The sequence below is a fragment of the Podarcis filfolensis genome (assembly GCF_964270895.1).
Source record: "Podarcis filfolensis genome assembly, chromosome: 16".
In the NCBI taxonomy this organism is placed as follows: domain Eukaryota; kingdom Metazoa; phylum Chordata; class Lepidosauria; order Squamata; family Lacertidae; genus Podarcis; species Podarcis filfolensis.
This window is the reverse complement of record NC_139620.1, coordinates 7780739-7792839: the sequence shown is the minus strand read 5'-3', so window position 1 is coordinate 7792839 and position 12101 is coordinate 7780739. Positions and strand designations below refer to the sequence as shown.

Below are 12101 nucleotides of genomic sequence, written 5' to 3'. Positions count from 1 at the left end.
ACCAGAGCCCGTAAGAACATAAGAAGGGCCCTTCTGGATCAAACCAGCAGCCTATCTAGTCCAGCATCCTGCCCTCACAGTGTCCAGATGCCAGTAAGAACCCAAGAATCAGGTAGACTGGCCCTGGCGCTGGAGGTTCCACAAGAGCATTAAAACACCCTGGCTACTGGATCAGACCAGCAGCCCATCTAGTCCATGATCCTGTTCTCATAGTGGCCAGCCACACGCCCCAATGGGAAGCCCGCAAGCAAGACCTGAACACAAGAGCAGTTCTCGCCTCTTGCGGTTTCTAGCACCTAGTATTCAAAGACACATCACTGCCTCCGACAGTGGAAGGGGGGGTAGCATAGTCATCAGGGCCAGTAGTCACTGATAGCCTTATTTCCCATGCATTTGTCTAATGCTCTTTTAAAGTCACACAAGGCTGGTGGCCATCAGTAGACCTTGTGGGAGAGAGTTCCACAGTTTAGCTGCTCTGCGAGAAGAAGGGCTTTTCTTTTCTACGATACGATAATCTTTATTGTCATTGTTCCGTACAGAACAAGGAAATTGAAAATCTACATCAGACATTCACAAACCAACAAGCCAGCTATCCCAGCCTGGTTAGCCCCCTAAAAACTCTGATACCCCATAATTAAATACAATATACTCCGATAGAGACTACCTTAAAGGTAAAGGTAAAGGGACCCCTGAGCATTAGGTCCAGTCGTGGCCGACTCTGGGGTTGTGATGCTCATCTCGCTTTATTGGCCGAGGGAGCCGGCGTGCAGCTTCCGGGTCATGTGGCCAGCATGACTAAGCCGCTTCTGGCGAACCAGAGCAGCACACGGAAACGCCGTTTACCTTCCTGCCGCATGGGTACCTATTTATCTACTTGCACTGGCATGCTTTCGAACTCCTAAGGTGACAGGAGCTGGGACACAGCAACAGGAGCTCACCCCGTCGCAAGGATTCAAACCACCAGCCTTCTGATCGGCAAGTCCTAGGTTCTGTGGTTTAACCCACAGCGCCACCCGTGTCCCTTACACTACCTCACACTGCGTTTAAAACCAAAATTGCATTTGAATAGAAACTGTTTCTCAGGCAGGTGGTCCTTATCTGTGGGTGGTGCTGTGGCCTAAACCACTGAGCCTCTTGGGCTTGCCGATCGGAAGGTCGGCGGTTTGAATCCCCGCGACGGGGTGAGCTCCTGTTGCTCTGTCCCAGCTCCTGTCAACCTAGCAGTTCGAAAGCACGCCAGTGCAAGTAGATAAATAGGTACCGCTGCGGTGGGAAGGTAAATGGCATTTCCATGCGCTCTGGTTTCCGTCACGGTGTTGTGTTGCGCCAGAAGCGGCTTAGTCATGCTGGCCACATGACCCGGAAAGCTGTCTGTGGACAAACGCCGGCTCCCTCGACCTCAAAGCGAGATGAGTGCCGCAACCCCATAGTCGCCTTTGACTGGACTGGGGTCCTTTACCTTTTTTACCTTACCTGAACCTTCACCTACATTGGATGTCCCCCAGTCCCAGTGTTCCAGTAAGAGAGGGAGGGGAAAAACCTTTCTATTCACTTTTTCCTCCCTTCTGTGTTTTTCCAGCAACTTGGATTTGTTGCTGCCTCTGGCAGAGACAAAGCATAACCGTAATCAACAGATGTGCAGTTTGTGGGACTTTTTTATTATTGTCTTGGAAGGGAGGAGGGTTTATGGGGTGTGAAAACATTGTGTCTGATATCTTATAGTGTCCCAGGCTCACAAGAGATTAATTTCTCTCCTCCTGTTGTTGCGTCTGCGGAATTGCCAAGGATTTTCCCAGAGTTCGCTCGAAAATCAGCTTGCTGAGACACAGCAATGCACAACAAGAGTGTGTTATATGGAGGGAGGATTTGCGTTCCCACACCTGCTCCTCACGCAATATTTCCATCTCTGCCCCAAGAATTCTGGTGTTTGTTTTTTTTCCATTTGCAAATGCTCCTTTCAGAAAAACACCGGCTCCGTGTTCTCCCTTATAAGGAAAGATGGCCACGTTTGGGACTCTTTCGTTTAGAGAAAAGGCGACACGGTTTATAAAACGATGTGTGGCATGGAGGAAGCGAGGAAAGGAACGCTTTTATCCCTCATAACACCAGAAGTTGTGGAAGTGCAGTGAAGCTGAATGTTGGAAGATTCGGGACAGATAAACATTCAGCGCTTAGTTAAGACTGTGGAACTCATGGCCACTGGAGGCAGCAATGGCCACCAACTCTGTTTGTTGACATCCGTCTGTCTTGAGAGATAATGGAGGGGAGTCAAACCAGCACCAAAGTGACCTCCTTGGGGCACAAGCCTGGGCTGCGTGTCTGGAGGTCCTGGGCTGCACAGACCCCCCTCTCAGCCTCACTGATGTAGTCAAAAAGAAAACATTTGACACCAGCTTCGCTGCAGGAGTTTCTGGAAGGAGGCGTACAAGGCGCCATCCAACCGTCTTAGGGGCTCCACTCTGGATTTGTGTAGGATTTATTCCTGAGCCTTTTTGTCTCCCAAAGGTAGAGGTTTAGGATCAGAATTTTCCTTCTTCTACATGGGCTCCCTTCCCAGGTGGACGAGCCCCATCTGCCCCTCACTTCCTTCTACAGCAGGGGTCCGCACGCTTTTTCAGCAGGAGCCCAGTCCACTGTCCCTCAGACCTTGGGGGGGCCATACTATATTTTTTTGGGGGGGATGAACAAATTCCTATGCCCCACAAATAACTCAGAGATGCATTTTAAATACAGTCATACCTCGGGTTGAAGTAGCTTCGGGTTGAGCGTTTTCGGGTTGCGCTCTGTGGCGACCCGGAAGTAACAGAGCGCATTACTTCTGGGTTTCGCCACTCACGCATGCACAGACGCTCAAAATGACGTCACGCACACGCACGGAAGCGGCAAATTGCAACACACGCAGACTCGGGTTGCGTTCGCTTCAGGATGCAAACGGGGCTCCGGAACAGATCCTGTTCGCATCCAGAGGTACCACTGTAAAAGCACACATCCTACTCATGTAAAAACACCAGGCAGGCCCCACAAATAACCCAGAGATGCATTTTAAGTCAAAGGACACATTCTACTCATGTAAAAACACGCTGATTCCCTGACCACCCGTGGGCCAGATTTAGAAGGCGATTGGGCCGGATCTGGCCCCCAGGCCTTCGTTTGCCTACCCATGTTCTACAGCCTTCTCGACCGTTGGACCCACCCTTGCTTTCATTTGCTCAATCTGCCTGTCTTCGCATGCAGGGGAAGCCCCTAACTCACCGAGGGTTTGAGACCCACTGACTCCCCTCATCTGCTTTAGCCAGCCAGTCAAAGCTGTGGGCGCTGTCGCATGGCGACAGCTTCTGGGAGCCACAGGTGAGAGCTGAGTGCAGGGTGGGGACCAAAGGTGGACAAACTGCCCCAGAAGGAGCATGGTGTGCCCCCCATCAGAGGCACTAGTAAAGTAAAGATACCCCTGACCATTAGGTCCAGTCATGGCCGACTCTGGGGTTGCGGCGCTCATCTCGCTTTATTGGCCGAGGGAGCCAGCGTACAGCTTCCGGGTCATGTGGCCAGCATGACTAAGCCGCTTCTGGTGAACCAGAGCAGCGCATGGAAACGCCGTTTACCTTCCTGCCGGAGCGGTACCTATTTATCTACTTGCACTTTGATGTGCTTTTATACTGCTAGGTTGGCAGGAGCAGGGTCCGAGCAATGGGAGCTCACCCCATCGTGGGGATTCGAACCGCCGACCTTCTGATCGGCAAGTCCTAGGCTCTGTGGTTTAACCCACAGCGCCACCCACGTACCATCAGAGGTACTACCTCTCCCCTAACTCCCCAGCACCAACTCTGATGGCTTTATAAGAGGATTGGACAGATTCATGAAGGACAGCCTGGATAGCTCAGCTGCTTAGAGCATGTTACTAATAATGCAAAGGTTGCAGGTTTGATCCCCATAAGGGTAAGCTGCGTATTCCTGCAATGCAGATGATCTTCAGGGTCCCTTCCAATTTTATGATGTCTATGATCAATGGCTCTGCCGGAGGCAGTGATGCTTTTGAATCCCACAGGAGGGGAGAGTTGCTCTTGTGGTCAGATCCTGCTTCCTGGCTCCCCAGTGGCCGCTGTGAGAACAGGATGCCGGACAAGATGGTCCATTGGCCTGATTTAGCAGGCTTTTCCTGTGTTCCCTTTAAACTTCTAACGCCCCCCAAAGAAGGATGCTTATTTTCTGAATTAAAATCGGAATTGCCTGTGACTCTCGCATCTCCCCAAAACAGTTGACCTGGGGTAATCAGTGTGAATGGTGACCCTCCGGAGATTGTGGATTACCGTATTTTTTGCTCTATAAGACTCACTTTTTCCCTCCTAAAAAGTAAGGCGAAATGTGTGTGCGTCCTATGGAGAGCATGCAGGCTGCACAGCTATCCCAGAAGCCAGAACAGCAAGAGAGATCGCTGCTTTCGCTGCGCAGCGATCCCTCTTGTTGTTCTGGCTTCTGAGATTCAGAATATTTTTTTTCTTGTTTTCCGCCTCCAAAAACTAGGTGCGTCTTATGGTCTGGTGCGTCTTATAGAGCGAAAAATGCGGTACAACTCCCATCATCCCTGAACTTTGGCAGTGCTGGATGGGGCTGGTGGAGTACACAAAAGTCTGGCGGGTGCAGCCTTGAGAGAGCCCTCAGCCTGAACTACCGTATTTTTTGCTCTATAAGACGCACCCGGCCATAAGACGCACCTAGCTTTTAGAGGAGGAAAACAAGAAAGCAACGCAAAGCCTCTTGAGCGAAGAGGCAGGAGCACTCCGGCTGCACTCAAGAGGCTTTGCGTGGCTATCCCTGAAGCCAGGAGAGCAAGAGGGATCAGTCTGCACCGATCCCTCTTGCTCTCTTGGCTTCAGCGATACCTGTGCAGCCTGCATTCGCTCCATAAGACGCACACACATTTCCCCTGACTTTCTAGGAGGGGAAAAGTGCCTCTTATAGAACAAAAAATACAGTACTTTGCAGGGTTGTTGTGCAAGTTAAGAAGGGGGAGAATCCTTCATTCTTTTGGAGGGGGGAGCAAAAAAAGAAAAGGTAACAGATACTAAATAAATGAAGGAGGCAAAATTTGGGCAGTGAATCACCCTGAGATACAGAGGACAGGTGCCTCCACAGCTAGTATTTTGGGGGTTTTTTGCCTAATGAAAGACTTTTACACATTTAGTCAGTCTGACACTTTAGTCTGCGCCTGGCACACACTTTGGGAAATGTTGATAGGGACTTTCTGGCTCAAGTCAAGGTTTCTGCTGCCTGATTTTGATGCCGACAGGCTGAAACTCAAAAGGCGCAGTTCCCAACTCTACCCCCCCGACCTGGGATACGACAATGTGGGGAGCCAAGGCCTGTGAATTGGTGGGAGGAAAGAGAGACTGCACTGATCTTATATAAGTCTCAGGAAAGAGGTAATAACCAGGGGATATTACAGGGGAGAGGGACGCGGGTGGCGCTGTGGGTTAAACCACAGAGCCTAGGACTTGCCAATCAGAAGGTCGGCGGTTCAAATCCCAGCAACGGGGTGAGGTCCCGTTGCTCGGTCCCTGCTCCTGCCAACCTAGCAGTTCAAAAGCACCTCAAAGTGCAAATAGATAAATAGGTACCATTCCGGCGGGAAGGTAAACGGCATTTCCGTGCGCTGCTCTGGTTCGCCAGAAGCGGCTTAGTCATGCTGGCCACATGACCCAGAAGCTGTACGCCGGCTCCCTCAGCCAATAAAGCAAGATGAGCTCCGCAACCCCAGAGTCGGCCACGACTGGACTTAACTGTCAGGGGTCCCTTTACCTTTTTATTATAGGGGAGAGCGAGGAATAGAAGCTGCTCAGTTATTGTTGTTAAGTTCTGGAAGAGAGAAGAAGGGCTAAAGGGGTAATCCAAGCTATGGTTGCCCAGATTGGGAAAGGAAGCAGGATCTGGTGAATAAAGAATGGATGGGGAGCCTCAGGTCTGGGCACTGAATGTGGCCCTCCAGACTTCTTTCTCTGGCCCTCGGGGCATTTCCCAGGCCTTCACTGGTCCTGCTTCATGCTAGGTTTTTTGGAGGAGGCTGACCGGAATGTGTCCTCAAACTCTGCACATGCCCCTTGGGTTCCCTGGACAGAGGATAGAGAGGTAGGTGCAGGTGTAGAAGAAACTCACCTGCCATACAAAGGTGAAATTTGCATCTGTGGCCCTGCCTACTTCCCCTCAGCCCCTCCCACCCCTCAGCCCTGGCTTACAGGTTCCAGTGTGGTGTAGGAGCTTACAGTGCCTGGGAATTCAGGGATATCTTTTTTAAAAAAAAAAAAGTTGTGTGTCCTTGTTTATCAATTTGATCCTTTTACATGGTTTTATATGTCCTTGTATTTTATGCATTTTATACATTGCTGTTATTTCCATTGATTATAGTTTAGTAATTATTGCAATTCTTCAGAGTGGATTTGCTTAATTATCATTTTCAGATTTTCAATTTTGCTGTTTACTATTGTATTCTAATGGATTGCTGAACATTGCTTTCTTGGATATAAGCTGTTTGTTCCAAAGTTAGGTCTTTATTATGACATTTTCATATTGGATCAGATTGTGATCAGGCGCGTGTGTGAACTCTGCCGCCTCTTTTGCTGTTTCCCCGGCTTTGCAAACCCGCCTCGCGCGTAGTAATCTGGAAAGGCGGTGTGCAAATCAAAATGAACAGAGATGGCAACGTCCAGGGTTCGAATCCTCCCCACTCAGCCATCTGTGCGCTCTCCGCCCAGCCTACCTCCCAGGGTTGTTGTAAGGACCAAACAGGGAAGGGAGATCTCCTGGGATAAGAAAAACGGGGGTGGAAATGTCAATAAATATCTCGTTCGGTTAAGAGAGAGGCGGGAGATGGAGAAGCGGGAGCGCGGCAGGGGCTGCGCTCAGCCTGACCCCGTGGAGAATTCGCTATTTGCTTTTTCCCATCTCCCTCCCTCTCCCTCCCTCTCTCTCCCCCCGAGGCGAAGCTGCGGCTGACAGCATGACTAGCAGGCAGGCGATTGTCTGGCTCGGCTGTGTTTAGTCTGCGCCTTCGCCGCCGCCTCCTTCCCCGTCTTTCGCTCCCATTTGGAGAAGGGAGCGCAAAGAGAGCGCGCGCGCCTCTCCAAAAGCAGCCGCCGCCGACGCGCGTCCCGCCGCCTTCAAGGGGGGCTTAATCCGCCTGCCACGTCCAGGGGAGCATGCCTGAACCCCGCGGAGAGCATCCGTGCACCCCGGAGAGGGATCGCCCATAGCCGGTGAGTCCCCCCCCCGTTTGATTTGGCAGGAGGGTCTCCCGCATCGCTGCCCCCCAAGCTTTCCACGCCACTTCTGGGCACCGGGGTCCAGAGTTTCCTCTCCTCCAGCTTCAGATCGCTGCCCCTCTCTTTCCCTACCCCCCACCCCACTTCTCCGGGAGGAGCCGTAGCAGCCCATCTGCTTGGCCTTCAGAAAGTCCCAGGCATCGCCAGGTAGGGCTGGGAGGAGAGGCCCCTGCCTGAGGGTTTGTGCTTTGTTAAAAACGATGAGGACTAGAGGCTTGGATTGTTTATGGGGAAAGGGTGCAGCGCGGTGGCTTTGCACGCAGGCGGTCCCGGGTTCGATCCACGATGGCATCTCCGGGTAGGGCATGGAGAGATGCACACACACACGGTCCTGCCTGAAGCCCTGGAGAGCTGCTGCCGGCCCGTGTTGACAATACTGAGCTAGATACACCAACCGTCTGACTCGGTGCAAGGCAGTTTCTTGTGTTTCTGTGTCATTTCAAGATTCCCCCCTCTAAGTCTCTGTACCTGGATGTGCTGCTCGGGGGACATTTATATGTTTGACTGGGCTACATTATCCCCACCAGCTTTGACCCATCCTTGGGCCCAAAGAGAAAGTGCGGGGAGGGAAAGAACCCAGGAGTCCGGGGCCTCACATTCCCCCACCCCTCCTCGGCACCACGAGTCTTCCCTCTGCTCACCTCTAACCACTAGGCTCTACTTCTCTTCTGAGCGAAAGAACCCTGGGTTGAGTTTGATGCTCTTTCTGCCCTGAGCAGACACAGTCAAACAAAGCAGGCTAGTTTTTAACTGCTTGTTTCAATGTGTGTCTACTCGGCGTGGGGTAAACACTGCACCCCAATATTATTTTATCTGCCCACCCAGAACATGGAAGACAAAAACAAAACAAAACCTCTAGTCGATCTGCTCTTTCCCCTTTTTCTCTTTCTTCAGGGAGCTCAGACTGGTGAATAAATATCCTTCTCTTCTGAAACTTATTAAAGGGCAGGGTATCTTGCACGTGACCCACCCACAGTCTCCAGTTTTTCTGCCGCGATGGCTGGGCGTCACGCCTCTCTGTCCCTCCTTCCAAAGTTACAGGGAGGAATCCTTTACCCCTCGCATGACTCCCGTCATCCTGGCACAAGCACGTTCCTTTATTGCTGCTACATCCGTTCTTTTTTTATTCCAGGATTAGGTGGGCGACGGTCACCTCCCTGAATGTGGCCTTAAGCCAAGTCAAAACGTTGGTCTGTTCAGCTCGGACTGGCAGTGACTCTTCAGACTCTGGGTATCTTCTGTGTGTGCAAAGCATATTCTCAACCAATGACCTTGTGGCCTTTCCCTTAAATGTAACGCTAAGCTTGTAGTCCTCATGGTCAAATGTATTCTGTGTTGTAAAGGGGACCCCTGACCATTAGGTCCAGTCGTGACCAACTCTGGGGTTGCGGCGCTCATCTTACTTTATTGGCCGAGGGAGCCGGCGTACAGCTTCCGGGTCATGTGGCCAGCATGACTAAGCCACTTCTGGCGAACCAGAGCAGCACACAAAAACGCTGTTTACCTTCCCACTGGAGCGGTACCTATTTATCTACTTGCACTTTGACGTGCTTTTGAACTGCTAGGTTGGCAGGAGCAGGGACTGAACAACAGGAGCTCACCCCGTCGCGGGGATTTGAACTGCCGACCTTCTGATCGGCAAGTCCTAGGCTCTGTGGTTTAACCCACAGCGCCACCCGCACATTGCAGGGGGTTGGACTAGATGAACCTTGGGGTCCCAAATCTACAATTCTAATAAAGGCCTGGTTTAAATACAGATGTAGGAAGCCGTCTTGTGTTGACTCAGACCATTGCTCCGTCCGGCTCAGCAGTGACTGTTTTTCCACCTCACTCCTTCCAGAGATTTTTGTCTTATGTCTCACGTAGGTTCGTTTCTGGCTTAGATATATCTCTGACCAGCGAGGCCGGTCAGTTGCGTTCCAAAGAGTTGGTTTCTTTCCTTTCTAAGCCGGGCAAACTTACAAGCTCTCACGGTTCTAAGCAATGATAGAAGATAGGCCGGTGGAATCTCAGAAAGCCTCAGGGAGTTTCTTAATGAGATGCCCGTCTTTTAGAAGAGAATCGGTGGCTCTCCAGACATCGCTTAACTACAACTCCCATTATCCATGACCGCTGGATGCGCTGCATGATGGGAAGTGGAGTCCCAGAATATTTGGAGAGTTCCCTGTCCCGCTTTAGAAGTCGGATACTTCAGAGCCTTGCTCATGGCCCCTTATCTCTGCTCTCCATGAATTCCAGAATAATTCCTGGAAAGTAGTAAAAGCATTTGCATAATAAATTGGGTCAAGGCAACAGAGGTTTTGCTGGAAATCTGCATAATGTAAACATGCTTATATAAAGTGTAGTACATGCAGCCCTCTTCCTGAGTTGTTATACTCTGAAGGGACCCAGTTTGTGTCTGTGTGTATAGTAGGGGAGGGAGATATATATAAATGGGAACGTTGCCAGCCCTGACCCAAAACTCTGCTCCAGTCCTTAAGAACCTAAGAAAATCTTTGTTAGGTCAAATGCCCATCTAGTCCAGTATCCTGACTCTGAAAGGAAGAAGCCACAAAGCTCAAAAGCAACAGCCCACCCCTGCTCTCTCTTCCTAGTACCTGGCCTTTGCAGGTAATAATAATAATAATAATTTTTATTTATACCCCGCCCTCCCCAGCCAAGGCCGGGCTCAGAGCGGCTTACAAGCAATAATAAAAACAAGTTAAATGATTACAACTTAAAAACAAAATTAAAAATGCAACATTAAAATATTGAAACATTAAAATATTAAAATGTAGCCTCATCGCAGGAGGAGAAGGAAAAGAAAAAAAGAAAGAGAGGGAGGGAATCAAATTGGCTCCAAGCCAAAGGCCAGGCGGAACAACTCTGTCTTACAGGCCCTGCGGAAAGAAATCAGATCAGTAGACTGCGTGTGAATAGGGAGGCTTCATTCTCAACAGCCATGGCTATTTCTGTAAGGAGAGCCCTGCTGGATTAACTCGTCTCTCTTTCCAGGAGGCCTGTAGGAAGCCCACTGTTTATGCCCGCCCCCCAGGACAGGAACTTAAGAGGTAGACTGTCCCTGGACCAGGAAGCTCAGTTTATTCACGGCCCATGTCTCCACCCCCAGCTGTTGACCTCTCTTTCTGAAGCAAACCAATGACCGCCCTTGTTCACCTATTAGCATATATTTCCCATCATGGACTTCCCCCAAAATGCTTCAAGAGACTCCCCACCCCACCAAAATGCAGTGCTGAGTGCATCAGCGTTTGCAGTGAGTAATCTGGTATTCAGCTCAGATATTATGATGATTTCAATTTATACAGCGCTCAGTTGGTTAGAGTGCGGTGCTGATAACTTCAATGTTGCAGGTTCGATCCTAATAATAATAATAATAATAATAATAATAATTTATTTATACCCTGCCCATCTGGCTGCATTTCCCCAGCCACTCTGGGCGGCTTTCAGCAGAATATTAAAATACAATAGTCTATTAAACATTAAAAGCTTCCCTAAACAGGGCTGCCTTCAGATGTCTTCTAAAAGTCTGGTAGTTGTTTTTCTCTTTGACATCTGGTGGGAGGGCTTTTCACAGGGCAGGTGCCACCACCTAAAAGGCCCTCTGCCTGGTTCCCTGTAACTTCACTTCTCGCAGTGAGGGAACCACCAGCCATTTAGGGCCTTAAAGGTCAGCACCAACACTTTGAATTGTGCCCCGAAATGTACTGGGAGCCAATGTAGGTCTTTCAGGACTGGTGTTATGTAGTCTTGGCACCCGCTCCCAGTCCCCAGTCTAGCTGCCGCATTCTGGATTAGTTGTAGTTTCCGGGTCACCTTCAAAGGTAGCCCCACGTAGAGCGCATTGCAGTAGTCCAAGCGGGAGATAACCAGAGCATGCACCACTCTGGCAAGGCAGTCCGTGGGCAGGTAGGGTCTCATCCTGCGTACCAGATGGAGCTGGTAAACATATGGGACAGTTGCTTATTCCTGTATTGTGAGGGGTTGGATGAAATGATCCTTAAGGTCTGTTATAACTGTGATTCTATGACTCTATGAAAAGATCCCCGGGCGTTTTACCACATTAAGAACACATTTTACAGAGCATAATAATAATAAAACACAGCGGCACCTCGGTTTCAGAACGTTGACAAACGTTTCGGTTTTCAAACGCCACAAACCCGGAAGCAAATGCTTCGGTTTTCAAACGCGCCTCGGAAGCCGAACATGAGACGCGGCTTCCATATTGAGTTTTCCGTTTTGAGGCTTCCGTACTGAGTTTTCGGCTTTTAGACATTTCGGAACCCAAACAGTCTCCTGGAACGGATTACATTTGGAAACTGAGGTACCGCTGTGATCACGTGAGCATAATCTTACAAGCATTCTAAGAATGCCCCCTTTCGGTAAAAAGGATCGAGTAAGTTTCTAGCCCTCAGTGGGTAGTGGAGAGCGATAATCTAACAACACGAGAGCTGCTGGATCAGGCCCAAGGGCCATCTGATCTCGCACTGGCCAGACAGAAATCTTAATGGGAAGCCCACAAGCGAGGACTAAGCTCAACAGCGTGCTCCCCGCATGTGATTCCCAGCATACTGCCTCCAACAGTGTAGTTAGAGCATGGGTAGGCAAACTAAGGCCCATGGACAGGATCCGGCCCAATCGCCTTCTAAATCCGGCCCGCGGACAGTCCAGGAATCAGCATGTTTTTACATGAGTAGAATGTGTGCTTTTATTTAAAATGCATCTCTGGGTTATTTGTGGGGCCTGCCTGGTGTTTTTACATGAGTAGAATGTGTGCTTTTATTTAGAATG

At 50.1% G+C, this 12101-nt stretch overlaps 2 protein-coding genes across 6 annotated transcripts in view; one reads left to right on the top strand and one right to left on the bottom strand.

The window, feature by feature from the left end:
* LOC310751705 (mothers against decapentaplegic homolog 4-like) overlaps nt 1-12101 on the top strand; it is a 42078-nt gene that overhangs the window by 398 nt on the left and 29579 nt on the right. The window contains exon 1 of one of the 5 annotated variants that reach the window (XM_083591227.1): nt 6477-7247. The exons of 2 other annotated variants lie outside the window; for them this stretch is intronic. The gene's annotated coding sequence lies outside the window, so the exon portion shown is untranslated. Of the gene's footprint in view, nt 1-6476; nt 7248-10546; nt 10567-12101 lie in introns of those variants that run through there. 2 more of the 5 variants (XM_083591230.1, XM_083591229.1) reach the window with 2 other exon arrangements.
* LOC310751904 (protein S100-A4-like) overlaps nt 1-12101 on the bottom strand; it is a 196358-nt gene that overhangs the window by 168101 nt on the left and 16156 nt on the right. The window lies entirely within an intron of this gene.